Source organism: Cornus florida, unplaced genomic scaffold (genome assembly GCF_030987335.1).
Source record: "Cornus florida cultivar Cherokee Brave unplaced genomic scaffold, ASM3098733v1 CherokeeBrave_3.0.0_Hap2_Chr09, whole genome shotgun sequence".
NCBI classification, from domain to species: domain Eukaryota; kingdom Viridiplantae; phylum Streptophyta; class Magnoliopsida; order Cornales; family Cornaceae; genus Cornus; species Cornus florida.
This window is the reverse complement of record NW_026775579.1, coordinates 41,898,815-41,917,307: the sequence shown is the minus strand read 5'-3', so window position 1 is coordinate 41,917,307 and position 18,493 is coordinate 41,898,815. Positions and strand designations below refer to the sequence as shown.

The 18,493-nt window shown below is 36.2% G+C and overlaps 1 pseudogene; it reads right to left on the bottom strand.

Annotated features, from left to right (window-relative positions):
• Nucleotides 1–8,661: 8,661 nt before the first annotated feature.
• On the bottom strand, nt 8,662–8,760 carry LOC132275780 (small nucleolar RNA R71; annotated as a pseudogene).
• Nucleotides 8,761–18,493: the final 9,733 nt, after the last annotated feature.

Genomic DNA, 18,493 nt, shown 5'->3' with positions numbered 1-18,493 from the left:
ATGTTTAGATAATGCATGTTTAACTAAGTCATCCTTATGGATTGCTTGGACAATGAGCTTAATGAAAGGTTCAATGACTTGAATTGTTATTTTGTTATCTTCACATGATGTTTAGACAATATATTCCTCTACCAATAGATGTATTGTGGCCTCACACATGTTGATTGAGACAATTTGCACTTGTTGATTCACCCTTACCAATTGAATGTCTTTTACACACACAACATTGTTGCAACACATTCATTTCCCTCATTAGTCACTTGATTATGGTTTGGAATAGTATTGTTTGGTGGTGATCTCTACACCCCAAGACCTTTCTTTCTTACTTACTCTTTATTTTATTACATTTTAATTAATTCTTTTCTAGAAGTAATCGACGAACCCAACTCTCTTTTGCAATCATTTGGTACGCTAGAGTCGAAGTTGAAATTCCAACACGTATAATCCCTTGGGACGATCCCTACTCACTCTTGCTACGTTAGTAGTGGTGTTGGTAGTGGTTTTTATAAATTTAAATTTGACATAAAAGGCTTTTCTTGAACTACACATTCACTACATTTAGTTTGGCGTATTGGAACGGCCGTCGTCACTCACCAAGAGTCAATTGTCCACAACACGCTCCTGTAGCCATCCAAAATGAGGATCACCCCTCGACAAACCAGTCTCTAAAACAAACTCTTACAACCCATGAACTGAATCACATCAAATAGTTAATCACCCAACATTGGTATGGCTCCAGTCAATGCCTACGCCATCCTAGACTTACAGAGTCCAACAAAACACCTCAACAATCAGAACCACCACACTTTTCGTGGATCGTACTAGAATACCCAGAAAATACGTCTACCATCGATAAACTACACCAGTGATTCTAGCAACCTCTATCACACTTATCATAAACTGGTTCGAAAAGAACCACCGTACCAAACTGTAACTCATGTCACAAACACCAATTTCCTAAGGTCATACCTTTCTCCCTTGAAACCCTCACCCACACACTTGACTTCCACGGTCACAGGAACCCACGTGCGAACATAAGAAACTCATACGTCTCACCCTGGACGTCGTGCCGTGCCATACGCAATCATTCGAAAGTCATACCCTTAGCACTACGCCCCAAAAACAACGAAAAACTAAAGCAACCATGTACCGAATAGCTCGATTCACAAGTTAAAGACCTACGCCATTCGTTCGATAAAAACCGACACCCAAACAACCTTGGAGCAACCTAGCTCTTCGTCTACTTAGGTTAAAACTCACACAACTAGCTATGCCGCGACAAGTACTCTACTATACTAGCAACCATCCCATGCTCGACCACATACTTTTATACATACATACTTATGTATATAATAACCGAAACATATACCTTGACACAATCGTGTCCTATCCCATCAATTTAAACAACGAGTCCATTAAATCATTATGTAAAATATAAATAAATAAACATCCTGTTCATCATTGTCATTTTTTTTTCCTTCACAATTTACATGTTTTCAATTATTTACACATTTCATCATCATTGCAATATAACACACATTTTAGCAATTAAACACGTAATGCCCTTTTAAAACCGTAAACATGTAAGCAAGTAAGAAGTAGGCATGCTTCTCAGATAACAAACACTTTAATACATAAACAATGCAATCTACAATCCACCTTCCATAACACCCTAGGTAGGCCTCTACCCGTCGTCCTACTAGTTTTCGAACCTGGCTCTGATACCAATTTTGTCACGACCCAAAAATTCTCATAAAATGCTCTAATACCATTTAGTCCAAATATCATTGTTACAGTCCAAAAAATATGGTTAAGATCAAAAGTCCACGTCTTACAATGTTTAGACAACTTATATTAAAGTTACAGTTCATGAATATAATCACAATAACAAGAGTTCATAAGTCTTTATACCGAATATAACAAACTAAGGTTTTACAAAAAAAAAAAAATAAAAAAAAAAATGATGGGACTTAAATACAAAAATAGCAAAATGATCCTGTAATCCAAATTAGGCTTGTGGTGGAACGTCACCCGCCACTTCTTTCCCATGTCCTAAAAAATGTTAAATAATAGGGTGAGCATAAAGCTCAGTAGGTAGTGCCTAAGACACACCTCTTATGACCCCGTGAATCCAAGCAATACATAAAAATAAAGGAAACAGGATCATGCTATACCAAGGAAGAATATAATATAATTTCAAGGCTAAAACCAAATAATGTTGTGCCATAAAATGCAATGCCGTGCTATGTCGCTCCCCATTTTAAAATCACTTCCATTCATCACTTTTCAAACTATTAATGTAACCCGTCCCTCGGTACCCTGTGGCGACACGAGAGAAGGATTGACCACTGTCCCTGACCCTTAGTAGCCCCGAGGCGTCATTTAGGGCCCAGAAAGCTCAACCACGCTAAGGGTTTTCCCTAGTTCCTTCTAGGTTACATTAAAACCACGGACCCTTAGTACCCTTTTGGCGTCCGGGTTTTCACAAAAAAATCTTTTATCAAATCTTTTTCTCAAAAATCATTTTCTTTCTTTTTTAAATCATTTTTTCATTTCTTCCTAATGCTTATGCATGAATGCATCATACCATTTCATGCCATGTCAATTCTCATAATCATACATTTAATTCAAGTCCAAACCACTTAGTATGCTTTATAAGAATTTCTAAAAACAATATAGCATGCTTACATTCATCAATAATCAAGCATAGAAAACATTTAGAACATGAAATTAATTTATACAAGCATACAATTTTAACTAAACACATAGCTACATACTTCATTTACAATAATCTAATCATTTTAGAGGAAAGTCTCTTGTCACATATTGAAAATCATCTTGGAGGCTATTCTTGGAAAGGAAGAAGGGAGGAAGCTAGAGCACCATTGGAGGAGATCTTCACCAACAAGGAGCAGCCATGGAGTTAGCCCTTGAGGGTTGGATCATCACTACCATGAGTGGCTAGACATCCTCTTGGGGCTAGAGTTAGCCCCAAGCATGCTTTCTATACTCTAATCTTGTGTATTATTGAGGGATTAGTGTTGTATGATACATCTTGATATTCATGTATATATAAATCTGGATTATTTCATGATTTGTATGGTTTAATGCTTCCAATTGACTATTCTATTCTATCCATATGTCTATGTATGCTAGAGTAGGATATTCATGTGCTTATCTCTAGATTTAGTGTTTTTGATGCATGTCTATGTGTATTGATGCTATAGATCTAGAGATTATCAAGATGATATGCTTAATGGAATGCTCTTGTTATGTCTTTTGATGGTTCATACTTATTCCTTGATGGATTGTACCTCTCCCTTAATTTATTTTCATGCTAGTAGTGTAGTTGTAGTGTAGTGTTAGATGGGGAAGACAATTCATGCTTGTTCTTTGATGTTCTATGCTTTTGAATGCAAGAAGCATATGCTCTAATATTGTGTTGTATGTGGATTTTGAGCTTAATGAAGGATTAATAACTAGTTAATATATGTTGTATCTTTCACATGTGTTTAGACAATTTATTCCTCTCCCAATAGATATTTTGTACCTCTCACATGATGTTTAGATAATGCATGTTTAACTAAGTCATCCTTATGGATTGCTTGGACTATGAGCTTAATGAAAGGTTCAATGACTTGAATTGTTATTTTGTTATCTTCACATGATGTTTAGACAATATATTCCTCTACCAATAGATGTATTGTGGCCTCACACATGTTGATTGAGACAATTTGCACTTGTTGAGTCACCCTTACCAATTGAATGTCTTTTACACACACAACATTGTTGCAACACATTCATTTCCCTCATTAGTTACTTGATTATGGTTTGGAAAAGTATTGCTTGGTGGTGATCTCTACACCCCAAGACCTCTCTCTCTCTTGTTTACTTCATATTATTTTATTTAGTTGAATTCATTTTAGCTTAATCAACCAACCCAACTCTCTTTTGCAATCATTTGGTACGCTAGAGTCGAAGTTGAAATTCCAACACGTATAATCCCTTGGGACGATCCCTACTCACTCTTGCTACGTTAGTAGTGGTGTTGGTAGTGATTTTTATAAATTTAAATTTGACATAAAAGGCTTTTCTTGAACCACACATTCACTACATTCAGTTTGGCGTATTGGAACGGCCGTCGTTAGGGTACATCTGAATATATGTGCATACTTTTGGCTCTCTTTGTCAATATTCGGTTCATCCGTTCTACTACCCCTGTTGTGGGGTTCCTTACACAGTCTTCTCTAATTTGATCCCATACTCAAAACAGAACTTCTTGAAGCCGGTGTCTTAATACTTACCACCATTTTCTGACCTCAACCCCTTGATCTTCAAATCCATCCCATTCTCCACCATGGCCTTCCACTTCTTCAATACATCAAATACCTCAGATTTGTGCTAAAAAAAAACCCATACCTTCCTCGTGTGGTCATTAATGAAAGTCACGAAATAGGATTTTGCGCCAATGGGTGAGAAAGTGGTTGGCCCCTAGACATCTTTGTGAACTAGCTCAAGTTTTTCCTTTCTGAGATCTCTGCCACTCTTCTTGAAACTGACCATCTTTTGTTTGCCCATCACGTAACTCTCACAGAAGTCAATATCAATTGCTCGTATGCCTGGTAGTTTCCCCCTTGGAATGCATAAGTTTGATCCCCCTTTCACTTATGTGATCTAGCCTCTGGTGTCAAAGGTTGTGGTCCTCTCTGTTTTCTGCAACTGCTATAGATCCATAAGCACTAGTAGTCATGTAGAGAGTACCAGAATTCTCACCACGTGCAATGGTTATAGTGTCTCTAGAAACTTTCCATGAGTCTTCATTAAAGGTTGTAATAAATCCTTCCTCTGATAATTATCCCACTGAAATCAGATTCTTCCTCAAGTTAGTTGTAAGGCTGATCATCACCAAGATACACCTTGCCAAGGTTACCCGGTTCACAGCTATTAAATAGCTCTTTGCTTGAGCTTCCATGAAACGATGCAATGGAATCTAAAACCCATGACTCCTCATTGCTCTCCAAATAGTAAATCAACGCATCATCTGATTCTTCTAAGACAACTTTTGCTTTAGTTTTTCTTTCAGTTCCTTTTTTTGGAAGTCTGCAATCAACACGGTAATGTCCCTTCTTGCCACAATTCCAACACCCAACGTCACTGAGATCTGTGGAATTTCTGGAATGTTGAAACTATGCCTTTCCATTCCTTGACTTAGATCTGCCTCTGTTTCCATTAATGTTGCCCTTCTTCTTGTTTGAACCATTGCCTCTACTTTTAACATTCAATGCTGAACCACTGGTGAAAACTCCTGCTATTTGCCTTCTGATTTCTTTAGTTAATCATGCTCACAACTTCATCAAACTTCAACTTGGTTTTCCCTGCAGAGCTACTGATCGCTGTAACTGTGCCACTCCAACTCTCGGGTAACTGCCCTAGAATTAACAGTGCTCGGACCTCTTCTTTGAAGTCGATATCAACAAACTCTAATTGCCCAACAATCTCATTGAACGCATTTAAATGTTCATTGAATTTACCACCTTCGACCATCTTCATGTTGAACAATTTCTTGATCAAGTGTACCTTATTCACTGCAGATGATTGTTCATACATACTAGAAAGGTCTACTATGACAGACTTCATCGTCTTTTCGTTCTTGATATTAAAGGCGACTGACTTTGACAATGATAAGCACTGAAAAGTGCGCATTTAAATCCCTTAAGCTTGATCATTCTAGAACCTTATCCTATCTTATTTTCCCGTTTTAGTCTAATTTCATATTATTTCCCTTTTCAGGCACTTATCCCCAAAAAAAATCAATTCAGCTGAATTAGAGCATAAAAGATGCAATCTAAAGCTTAGTGGAAGAAAGGAGCAAAGTGGAAGCAAAGAGGTGGAAAATAGTAATCTTCGATCGATCAATCTCACAGTGATCATTCCAACCATGCCAAGAAAGATCAAGCCTCTTGTCCTTATCCTTAGGAAAATTCCATCTTCGATCGATCCAACATTACTTCAATTAATTGGACTTCTTTGATCTTATCCCCACCTATCACTTTTGTCATTTTCCTAAAATATTTCAAAAATATCTCAGATTTGTCATTATTCCAAAAAGGTGCCGCCATAGTTCGATCGATCTGACCACTCTTGTGATCGATCGAACCTCCTCAAGTGCAAGAAAAAAATAGAGTTCTAGCCAATTAAAAGGTGTGCTCGTGGTGCAATCATTTGGAGGTCCTAGTGCACGAGGTCTGACCATTGGGTGTGACACTTGAGCTACCTTTATAAGGATTTTGGGCCATTTTATACATATACAATCGTAGAGAAAGGAACCATATACACAAGAGAGGTTAGAGGAGTCTAGAGATTAGAGAGACACACACCATTTGGGAGTTCTTCCACTCATCTAAGGAGAAGAAGATCATTCCAACCATAAAGATGGCCTTTGAGGGTTGGATGACTACATCAATGAGTGGCTAAACCATTCTCTTGGGGCTAGAGATAGCCCTAAACATGCCTCCTAGACTTTGATGCTTTATATTTTGAGGGGATTTGTGTTGTAATTTTTATCTTGATATCTTGTTTCTACAATGATTTGTGTAGTCTAATACTTTAAATTGATCATTTCATTCTATTCATATGTCTATGTATGCTAGAATAGATGTTCATGTGTTTATCTCTAGGTTTTGTGACATTGATGCATGTCTATGTGTGTTGATGTTATGAATCTAGTGATGGTTAATGCATGGTGCTTTAATGGAATACTCTTGTGGTTTGTTTGATGGTTCATACTCACTTCTTGATGGATTGTACCTCTTCCTTAGTTTAATTAGTTTAATTTTCATGTCCCTAGCTTAGTTGTAGTGTAGTTGACTTATTTTTTAAGATGGGATGATAATCCATGCTTGTTGTTTGATGTTCCATACTTATGAATGCAAGTAGTATATTTCTCTAATTTGATGATGTGTATTGATCATGGACTTAAAGGAAGGAATAATGGCTTAACTTGATATATTGTACTATTCACTAGTTTGGCTAGACAATGTATGTTTATTTAGTCATCCATGCTTGTTGATTCAATTAATGACACACTAGTATTGCAACACATAATCCCCCTCATTCACTGCACATTGAGTGTCTAGAAAGGTGATGTTTGGTGATGACTTCTAAGTCCCAAGGCCCTTCTCTTATATTCTCTACATTTTACTCTATTTCAATTGTTTTACCTTGCATCCATTTGATTGACATTGTTGTTAATTAACCAATTAAAACATCATTGATCATTCAACCTACTAATCCAACATTGATTTCCAAGCTAAATACACTCCATTTCCCTTTGGACGATCCTTACTCACCCTAACTATATTTATAGTTAGAAGTGGTAGTGGCATTCTATAAATTTAAACTTGGCCACACTATACCTCGTTTTGCAACTAGTGCTAGGCTCGCACCAAGTTTTGGCGCCATTGCCGGGGATTTGGCACCGTCGTATTTTGGAAATTAATTAAGAATTAGTATTCTTTTTATCTTGTCTTTATTTTTATTTTACTTTGGTTACTTATTATATTTGTTTTTTATTGGCTAGGTGAATTGAGCCAAGGGAAGTGAAGCAAAGGGAAATGCAAAAGCAAAGTGCCAAGCTAAGCTAAGCAAAAGTGCACAAATATAAAAATTGCAAAGCAAAGCAAAAATTGAAATTAATTTGAAGTAGCTTAAGGACCCTTTGTGAGCTTTTCTAACTCTCTCCTTAGTTAAATCGTCACCCTGTGTGGAGGTAAGTCTTTATTTTCTTAGATAGATTGTGAGCTTGCGTGAAGGCAATTTATTTTTCTTGCATATTGTTTAAAGCATGGGAGTATGGGATCATTCTTTGTGGAGGTTTGTTGATTGATTTGTTGCGAAGGCGAAGTGTTTGCTAATTGCTTAGTTTTAGTTGTTTTGTTTGTGCATGCATGGTCGTAGATCATTAAATCCTACTCTTGTCCCACTTAATTTTCATCTTGAATCAGTTGTTCGCAATCCTAGGGGAAGGGGTAAGTCTAGTGATTCCATTTCATCAATGGAAGACATCAATGAGGACCATATGGAGGACCTTGGTCACATCAACCAACAAGGTATCCTTCACCCTAATGTGCATCATGACAACGTTCAAGTACTATTAGGCATGCCAAGACCATTCATTCCACCACAACAACAAGGCCATGTTCTATTGGGAATGCCTTGGCCAATTTTTGCTCCACAACCTCCCATTGCTCAAGCTAATCATGGTGCTTATGTAGCACCACCTGTTATGAATCCTCCTATTGCTTTGAGTGACCATTAGGTGCCAAATGAATATAATGCACCTACATGCATTCGATTGCCCCCATTTAGAGCACATCACTATGAATTTAAACTGCAAATTATTCAAATGCTTCACAACTATCATGGACTTCCAAGTGAAGAACCTTACAAACATTTGGATGAGTTTCTTGAAGTGTATTCCACCATGAAATACACGGACATGCTGGAAGAGGTTTTGAGATTAAAATTTTTTCCTTTCACCCTTAAAGATAAGACAAAATATTAGTTCAACAATCTTAGGCCTTTTTTGATAACTTCTTAGGTAGAAATGTAACAAGAGTTCTTGAAAAAGTACTATCCGATTTCAAAGACCAATGCAATGAGAACCTCAATTCGAGAATTTTCTCAAAGGGATGAGGAATTGTTTCACGAGGCATGGGAGCGCTTTAATGATTTACTTAGGAAGTGTCCACATCACGACATTCCTAAATGGTAATTACACGACATTCCTAAATGGCAATTAGTGCAATTTTTCTTCGAAAGTTTGTTTGATAATTTTAAAGGAATGGTAGATGCTTCCATGGGTGGTTCATATCTTGATAGGCATGAGGATGATGTATGGCGTCTTCACGAGAGCATGAGTAAGAATTCAATGCATCGATCTTTGTCTTCAAAAAATGGTAGAAATCTAAGTGGAAGGAAGAATGTCGGCTTATATCAAGTTGACAATTCCAATGACATAGCCGTCAAAGTCAAGTTTTTATCTCAAAGGTTTGATCAATTTTTGATCAACCAAAATTCAGTAAATCAAGTTCCTTCCTCCCCTAATCATTCTCATCACAATTCCAATGAATCTTGCATGACTTGTTCTAGTGTTTTACATTCTACTTCCAATTGTCCCCATGGACATATGTAAACTGAGAACCATGAACAAGTAAAGGCTGCATTTGTCAACCAAGGGAATAATCCCTATGGCACACATTACAATCCTGGGTGGAGGAACCATCCAAACTTCTCTTGGAAAAGCCAAGGGGAAGGCTCAAACCCCCCCAAAGGTGGTTTTCAAGGCAAATATGTTCCACCCCTAATGCAAAGCCAAGGTTCCTAAGGTTATAAATCATTTTTTCAATCGTCACATGGAAACTAATTTTCTAACTCTCATTTTCCTAATCAATCATCTTATTCTCAAGGAAATTCTAGGAGTCCAGCTTTTGAGGAAAAAGTGTTGACTGCTTTGGGTACGTTGGAGGCAAACACCTAATTACTTCATTTTCATTCTTAATCCATTGCGAAGCTAGAAACCCAAGTTGGGCAAATAGCTAGTACCTTAAATGCTAGGGAAAAGGGGAAGATGTTTTTGAATCCACCTCTCAAGCAATAATTTATTGTGGAGACCAATTCTTCATCGGAAGGTCACACAATTGAGCATGTCAATACGGTGACAACCTTGAGAAGTGGAAAAATTGTTGACAACCAGGTTGGTGAATCAAATGAAGAGAGTGAACCGGTGCGACCGAAAGTTGACACCCGTCCCGTCTTACATCCTATTCCTCCTTCATTGCATGTGCATGATCATTTTGTTGAGAATGATTTAAAAAATTCTTATGTTAAAAATGTTTTGAAAAAGGATTTTGAAAAGGTTTTTGAGCCAAAGGCTCCATTCCCGGATGCCTTAAAAGGATCAAATTCATTTGAAAAACAACAAGGCAAAGTGAATGAAATCATTGAAATGTTTCTGCAAGTGAAGATTAATCTTCCTCTCTTGGATGCAATTAGACATATTCCGACGTACGCCAAATTCTTGAAAAATCTTTGCACACAAAAGAGGAAGAACATGAGCCAAGCACCAAAGAAAGTTGTCTTAACCAAGTAAGTGAGCTCAATATTGCAACATAACACTCTTCCAAAATTCAAAGACCCTGGTTCACCTACTACCTTTTGCATCATTGGTGACCATGTCAGTAACCGGGCTCTTCTTGATTTACGAGCAAGTGTGAACCTTCTTCCATACTCAGTGTATATTTAATTGGGCTTAGGAGATTTAAAACCGATGTCGGTGGTTTTGCAACTAGCCCTCGATCCATCAAAAAGCCCCGGGGTATTATTGAGGATGTGTTGATTAAAATTGATAAATTCTTCTTCTCGGTCGATTTCGTAGTCATAGACACGGAACCAGTTGCAAATCCCAAGAGCCAAATTTCGGTTATCCTTGGCCGTCCCTTCTTGGCAACCGCTAATGCTAACATAAATTGTAGGACGAGGATAATGAAAATTTTATTTGGGCATATGAAAGTGAAGTTGAACATATTCAATCCAACCCCCAATTCTTTGGACAAACATGAAGAGGTTTGTGTTATTGAAAAATGCATTGAAAATGAATGTGAAAAATTTAAGTGTTTGATTGATGTTGAACATTCCCATTGTTTGCTTTCCAAAAAGACTTTAAAGAAAAATGTTTTCAAACCAAGTGTTAAAAAGGTATAGAGGCCCAAAAATTGCTTTAATCAAAGACCATCAATCTCCTTTGAATCAAATCCAATGAGTTCTCTAGGGAACAATTTGTTGGGTAGGGTTCAAAGTGTTTTTCACCCTACTAAGGAGGGGATGCACAACAAGATTTTTGATCCAGGCTAAAAGAGCCCAACGTCTTGCTAGAGACGTTAAACACTAGTGATTCGTAGGGTTTTTAACCCTATTCCTCCCTCATTTCTATTTTACCTTTTTTTTTTTTTTTTCTTGCGTCATCTAGATATATTTTGGGATCATACACATTGTTTACGACTTTGATAGGGAATGCATGTGTTATCATTTTCGAATTAGACATTTAGTGTCTGTTCGATCGATCTGAGAAGAGGTTCGATTGATTGAACAATCATCCCTGCATATTCCCATCTTCCTGTCCCATCCTGCGAAAATTTCTGCATATTTCATCACTCTGTGTATCATGTGAACTTTCTTGTTGTTCGATCTGAGTATTCCTAGATCGATCTAGCTTTCCTTCAGATCGATCTGTGTCCCATACTTAGAAATTTTTTTTAAACCATGAAAAATCATCTCTCTGTGTATCGTTCGAAGATCTCTACAGGTTTTCACCTGTTTGATCGATCGAGTTCCGATCGATCAACCTTTGATCGATCTTTGCGCCCCATTTGACTGTGACTTTTTGAATTTCATATTTTAATTAAAAAATTTACAAAAATATTTTTCAGTTTCTAAAATATTTCAAAAATATTTTTCAATTTCTCTAAAATATTTCAAAAATATTTTTCAATTTCTCAAATATTTCAAAAATCCAAAAAGATTTTTCATTTTCAAAAATTAAAAAAAAAAAAATAAATAAAAAATTTTCAAAAATATTTTGTCGTTTTGTGGGTTCGATCGATCTGAGCACCTTCATGATCCATCTGTATTCGATCGATCTGATCACCCAAGTGATCGATCGAACAGGTCGGGAACAGTTTTTTAAAAATGACCCAAGGGTCACTTATATCAATTTCAACATCGATCCAAAGCCCCTTTCTTTTCTCCCAGCGTCTTCTTCATCTTCCCCATTTTCGGCGACCCTCCGGTGACATCCCACAAGCCCCAAATCTCTATCTCCGATCTCCTCTCATCTCATCTTTCTCGGTCCACTTCTCTCACTCTCTTTGTGGTAAGTTTTTAAATTTCGTTTTCAATTTTCGAGCTTAATCTAGTAATTTCCATGTTCTCTAAAGTAGATCTAGAGCTTCCTATGATTTGTTGTTGCCATTTTTGAGTTTTTAAGCACATGTATATATATTGATGAGCGTTGAAAAGTACACTTTTAAACCCCTTAAGTTTGAGTATTCTAGGACCTTTATCTATCTTATTTTCCCGTTTTAGTACTTATTTGTGTTTTTGTCTATTTCAGGTCAATAATATTAAAATAGGCTAAAAATGGTTTCTTAAGGCCTTTTTGGAGTCAAAATAAGTCTTGGTGAGGATCCGGAGCAAAAGGAGGCTGATTTGGAGCAAAAAGAGGCTAATCCTGAAAAGCTGCCAAGTGAGATCGATCATGAGATCAATCGCAGAAAGTGAGATCGATCAAAGTTGGATCGATCGAAAATCAAAGTTGGATCGATCGAACTTTTCTTTGATTGATCAAACTTTTTCTCTGATCAATCGAACTTTTGCTGGCAGCGAGTTGTCTTATTCCCGTGCGCGCCCAAAAGTCCACCTACCACATAGTACGGGATTAGATATTTTTGGAGCTATATTCCTGACTTAGTGACTAAGAAAAGGACTTTCTATATAAAGGGAAGTGACCCATTTTGTAAAGAAGCTTTTTATCTTTTTATTTTTTACATTGTATTTTTTTATTTCTCTCTCTAGAAAAGCTAGAGATTAGGGTTAGAAGAAAAGAGGGAAGTGGAGGCACATCTGAAGATCCATCTCTAGACTACACTCTCTCTCCATCTCTAGAGCTTCAAAGAAGAAGAAGAAGAAGAAGATGGAGCCATATTTGGAGCTTAATTCCATGACCACATCCACCTCCTCCATGACTGGCTAGATCTACACTTAGGGCTTGGATGAGTCCTAAGTCTTGTGTAATCTAAACCCTTGTATTTCTATTTTTGGGGATTTATATATATTGTTGTGATTAGTGTTCTATCCTTGTGAATTTCATGAATCTTAGTATATTTCTATGATTTCTATGGTTTAATTCTTCCTATTAATTCTCTAGTTTATTTACATGTCTATGTGTGATTAAATTAGAAATTATTTCTTACATGATTCATATGAATTAATTCTTTCTATTGATTCTCTATTTGATTACATGTTGTCTTATGTGTGATTATTTGGGAATTAATCTCTACACTAGTTTTTCTATATTAATTGCATGTCTATGTATGGTTGATTGAAAATCTAGTGATGGTTAAGCATGGGTTTTCATTGAATAGGTTTGTCAATTAATTTGATGGTTTATACTTATGCTTGATGGGTTGTTCTACAATTTAATTCATGCTTGTAGGTAGGTATTATTGCAAATTCCATGATTCTTTAGATTGATGTGTGCTACAATTGTTGCTACTTAGACGGGTCATGCTTAAAATTGATGGGTTGTGCTACACTTAGTTTAGGTAGACAATTCATACATAAATTAGATGGTCCATGCTTAATATTACAATTGGTTGTCGCATTTTGTTCACAACAATGTATTCCCCATTAATGAAAAGCAAATGGTTAATTACACGAGCTTAGTGGTGATTCCAACACCCTAAGTCCTCTCTTCATATCTCTTAAATCCCTATCTCTAATTAGTTTTATTTCACTTTCATTTTAATTAATTGCTTTCTAGAGTAATCAACCAATCTCTATCTTTTGCAATCTTGTGATACGCTAGAGTTGAAGTTAAATTCCAACACGTATAATCCCTTGGGACGATCCCTACTCACTCTTGCTACGTTAGTAGTAGTGGTGGTAGTGGTTTTTATAAATTTAAACTTGACCTAAAAGCTTTTCTTGAATCGCACATTTACTACATTATTTTGGCGTATATCAAGCGGCCTCGTCAAATTTTGGCGCCGTTGCCGGGGATTAAGCAACGTCGTATTTGTGGAATCAATTGGGAATTAGTACTCTTTTGATCGTGTCTTTACTTTGTTTTTATTTTCTTTAGATTACTTATTGTGTTTGTTCATCTTTGACAAGGAGCATTGAGCTAGTAGGCAAGCAAAGAAGCTAAGCAAGCAAGGAGAAGAGCTAAAAAATTTTAATTTTTTTTTTTTTGCTAAGCTAAGCTTTCAATTTGGAGTTGAAGTGCTAAAGGACCTTTGTGAGACTTTCTTACTCAATCCCTTAGTTAAATCGTCGGCCCGCGTGGAGGCTTGTTTTTAATTTCTTAGATACATCATGAGCTCGTGTGGAGGCAATTTGTTTTTCTTTGCATTGTTATCAAAGCATGGGAGTATGGGATCATTATATGTGGAGGAAGTTTGTTGATTATTGATTTGTTGCAAATGAGGAGTGCTTGCTTGTTTTGTTGTGATTTGTGTGTCATTTGTAGTCTTGTATATACCTTGTCCTATCATACATTCTAGGCATTCACATGGAAAATCTAGAGGGTAATCTTGGATACTTAGGCCCACACTTCATGCAAAACCTACCTCTTAATCAACATGACCCCGGAGTTCAAGCTCCAATTCCTCCAATGGTCCTTCGTGATCATTATAATCTTCATGCATACCATGCACCTACTTGCATTGTGTTGCCTAATTTTGAGGCTAATCAATATGAAATCAAGCCCGAGACCATTCAAATGTGTCCACTCTTTTATGGCTTGGATGAAGAGGAACCATATAGGCATCTTAATGAATTTCTTGAACTATGGTCCACCGTGAGGTACATGAATGTCCCGGAGGAAGTTCTTAAATTACTCCTCTTCTCTTTCATACTTAAAAATAAAGCAAAGCATTGGTTCAACACTTTAGGGGTAAATTCAATAACATCTTGGGCACAAATGCAAAATGAGTTTTTAAAAAAATTTTACCCCGTAAGTTTGACCAATGTAATGTGTGCTTCAATTAGAGAATTTTCTTAAAGGGAAGGAGAGTTGTTGCATGAGGCTTGGGAGAGATTGAATGACTTGCTAAGAAAGTATCCACATCATGGTATTCCAAAATGGCAAGTTGTCCAATACTTCTATGAAAGCCTATTCGACATGCAAAAGGACATAGTTGATACCTCATGTGGAGGTTCATACTTTGGAAAACATAAAGATGACATTTGGCACCTTTTTTAAAAAATGAGTGAAAACTCTTTGCACAAATATTACACTTCTCAGCTTGATCATGGTTTTACTAAAAAGGAGAAAAGTGTAACAGTGTGTCAAATTGAAAATTCAAGGGAAATTGTAGCCGAGGTTAAAACTCTTTCTCAAAAACTTGATCAATTCTTGTTGAATCAAAAACCAGCTATCAATGTATCTCCTTTTCATCATACAACTCATCTTTGTGAGCCTTGCATGACATGTTCAAGTGTTTTGCATACTACTTTCAATTGTCCCCATGGACATGTTGTTAATGAACACTTTGAACAAGTTAATACCACATTTGCTCACCCTTATTCAAAAGCATATGTTCCATTGTGGAATGAAAGCCCTTATCAAGCTAAAAATCTTTAAAGAAAATACATTCCACCTCATAAAAGAAATGGAGGTTCTCAAGGGTTCGTCTCTTCTTCTTTCCATTATCAAAGAATGAATGACTTCTCACATCCTCAAATGTATAATTCCCAAGTTGGCTTTCATTATCTTCAAGCACTTTCTAGTAATTCTACATTTGAAGACAAGGTTTTGATGGCCTTGGGTAGCTTAGAAAAGGATACCAACTTGTTGCATTCCCACTCTCAATCTATATCAAAGATTGAATCCCAAATTGGGACCATATGTAATGATCCAGTCATTTCCTTCCTTTTCTTTTTCCTTAGAATTTTACGGATGAATTTTTTTCGTTGAAATTCCTTTTCTAAGTTCGGTTTCTCGTCGTTTAGTGTCGTCTCGAGTGCTCAGAAATGGTTTATGAGAATCTTTCCTTTGGATTGACAACTTCCTTTGAGGACCGAGTCATTTCCACATTTTTCATTTTTTTTACACTATTCACTTTTCGTCTTTTTCCCTATTTTGTCTTTTCCCAGTTTGTCACTTTGTTGACAAAACCTCACTCCTTGTGTTTGGAGTTAGTTTTTGACTTCACGTATCTTCATTCTAAGTGGTTTCCACGAAATACGTATCTTTACTTTTGCAAGAAAGTACTCTAGTTGCTCCCAGTGTCTATAGGGGCATGGATGCAAAGTTCTTTGGAATTATTTTCTTTTCTTGGGGTGTTTTTCGTAAATATGTTTTGAAGATATTTTATTTCAGGGGTTTTTAAGAAAATATTTTTGGAAGATATTTTCATTCTAGGTCATAAGTGCAGTTTTCACTTTTTGGAAGGGCCATTGTGCAATTAATGAAAGTTTTTGTAAAAATACCTCGTTTTGAGCCTGGATTCTCGTATGAGATTCATTTTCACTTTTCGTCGAGTCGTGTGCTCATAGAATTCCGTTCTGGTCATTTTTCTCCAGTTTTAGAGTTTCTGACCCCGGTTGCCACCGAACTTGTTCGGGCATAACTTTCTGCTCGGGACTCGGTTTCTAACGCCATTTCTTCTGTTGTTCATATTTTCTCATTTGAAATCTTTTTTGTTCACAGAGTTTTGCCGTTTGAGCGCATCTGCTCAAATTTCACTTTTCTGGACCCGGCGGGACCCGTTCGGGGCACTTTTTTAGATTTTCTATAAATAGGGGGACTTAAAGTCAAAAAGTAATCTTCTCCCCTCTCCATGCACAACTTAAATCTTCCATGTCAGCCCAAGGGGGGCTGCCACCCTTCTCATCTCATTTAAACCTTCTTCCCTTTGTTATAAAGTCATAGTGCATTCGCGTTTTGTGTTTGTCTTGACTACACGCTTCTTTCACCCTTATTAGAACCCATTTTTGGCCAAATTTTGAGTTCGGGTTTGAAGTCAAGTAGTGATTTTGATGGGGCTTCTTTGTGGGTTCATGTAGATTGTGTTGTCCCCGACAAAACCCTTCAGTATCGTCGGATTCAGAGCACTTTTTTTTCGGTGGGCTTTTGAGATTTTTATCTCAAATTAAGGTAGGGGGTGTTTTAGGGTTATATTAAGGTTGTATTGATTGTTATATGAGCATATACAACTTGTGAGCATGCCTTGTTCATGTTATAGAATTTAATTTAATTATTTTCTTTGTTTAAGATTTAATTCTCATGATGCTGGGTAACTTAGAATTAAATTGTGGCATGCTAGAAATTTAGGCATTGGTATGGTGGTTGATATATATTAAATTGAGATTATTTGAATAAGAATTGCAAATTTTATTTAATATTTATCTTTTGTGAAAGTTTAATTCACCTAGTTGTATCAAGCATGGAATCATTTTGTAATGTGATATTAAAGTAGGCCTTGGTGAGTTCTTTAACATATATTAAATTGAGGATATTTATATATGTTTGAAAATCTAGAGAAAATTAATTAATTAGCTTAATTAATTTTATTTTTAAGTGTTGTAGTCACTTAAATTGATGTTGGGTATAATATATGTAAAGACTATGCTATGTCCTTTAACATAATTAATTTGAGTTTATTTGGGATTAATATGAAATCTAGAAACTTTTCATGTTAGGCTGAAAATCCCTTTTAATGTAGTGAAATTAATTACCTTGTGAGCATATTACTAATTGGATGTAGAATTAGTACTTGGGGCCTTTTAAAATGGTAATTGGACTTAGCATGATATAAAATATCATTGACTTGTAAAGCTTGTTTAAATATATCTTGTGTAGGTATATAACTTGTTAGAATATTACAATTGTTTACCTTGAAAGCTTGTTACTAAATTGAAGCTTATTTAGTACTTGTGGCTTAGGATGGTAATGTGATTCAATTGTTGTAAAATATTCTTGCTTTGTGTATAATTGCATATTGGAGACTTGACATGTCATATGCTATTTAGACCTGAATCCTAGGACATGGTTTGTGTGGATTCAACCTTATTTGTGCATGGAAGATGGTTTTATGCATTATTGATTTCAATATAAGTTTGGTCTAACTTATTGATTTTGGTATAAGTTTTGAACTTATTGATTTTGGGAAGCTTGTAAGGACATATTTCACGTGATGGCTAAGGTTTGGTTCTAGTACGGAGAGAAGATTCTTCTAAGTCATAAGTGCACACTAGGTAGTACCTTGTGGGTCGTAATTGCCCGGAATAACTTATGCATGTGCGCACTAGGTGGTACCTTGTGGGTCGTAATTACCCGAAAATACTTACTTGGTCTAGCGACCTTATGTCCTAGTCTTTCCACTATTTAATTTCGTATTTAATTTCAAGTTGTTAATCATGGATTACTTGTAGCTTGAGAATAGATGCTTGCTTTGGATATTTGAATCCTACTTAGCATACTTGAACTTGTATACTTGCTCCGTGAGTTTAAATTTCATTTAGTATGCTTGTGTTATGTATACTTGTTTTAGGCGTATCTCTTTTAGCTTAGTATACTTGTGTTCGTATACTTGATTTATGAGATTTCCATATAAAATGTATACTTATGTACATATGCTTAGACATTGCATGTCTTGTCTTAATATGATTTAGTATACTCGGAAATGTATGCTTGTATGTCGTGTATCATATT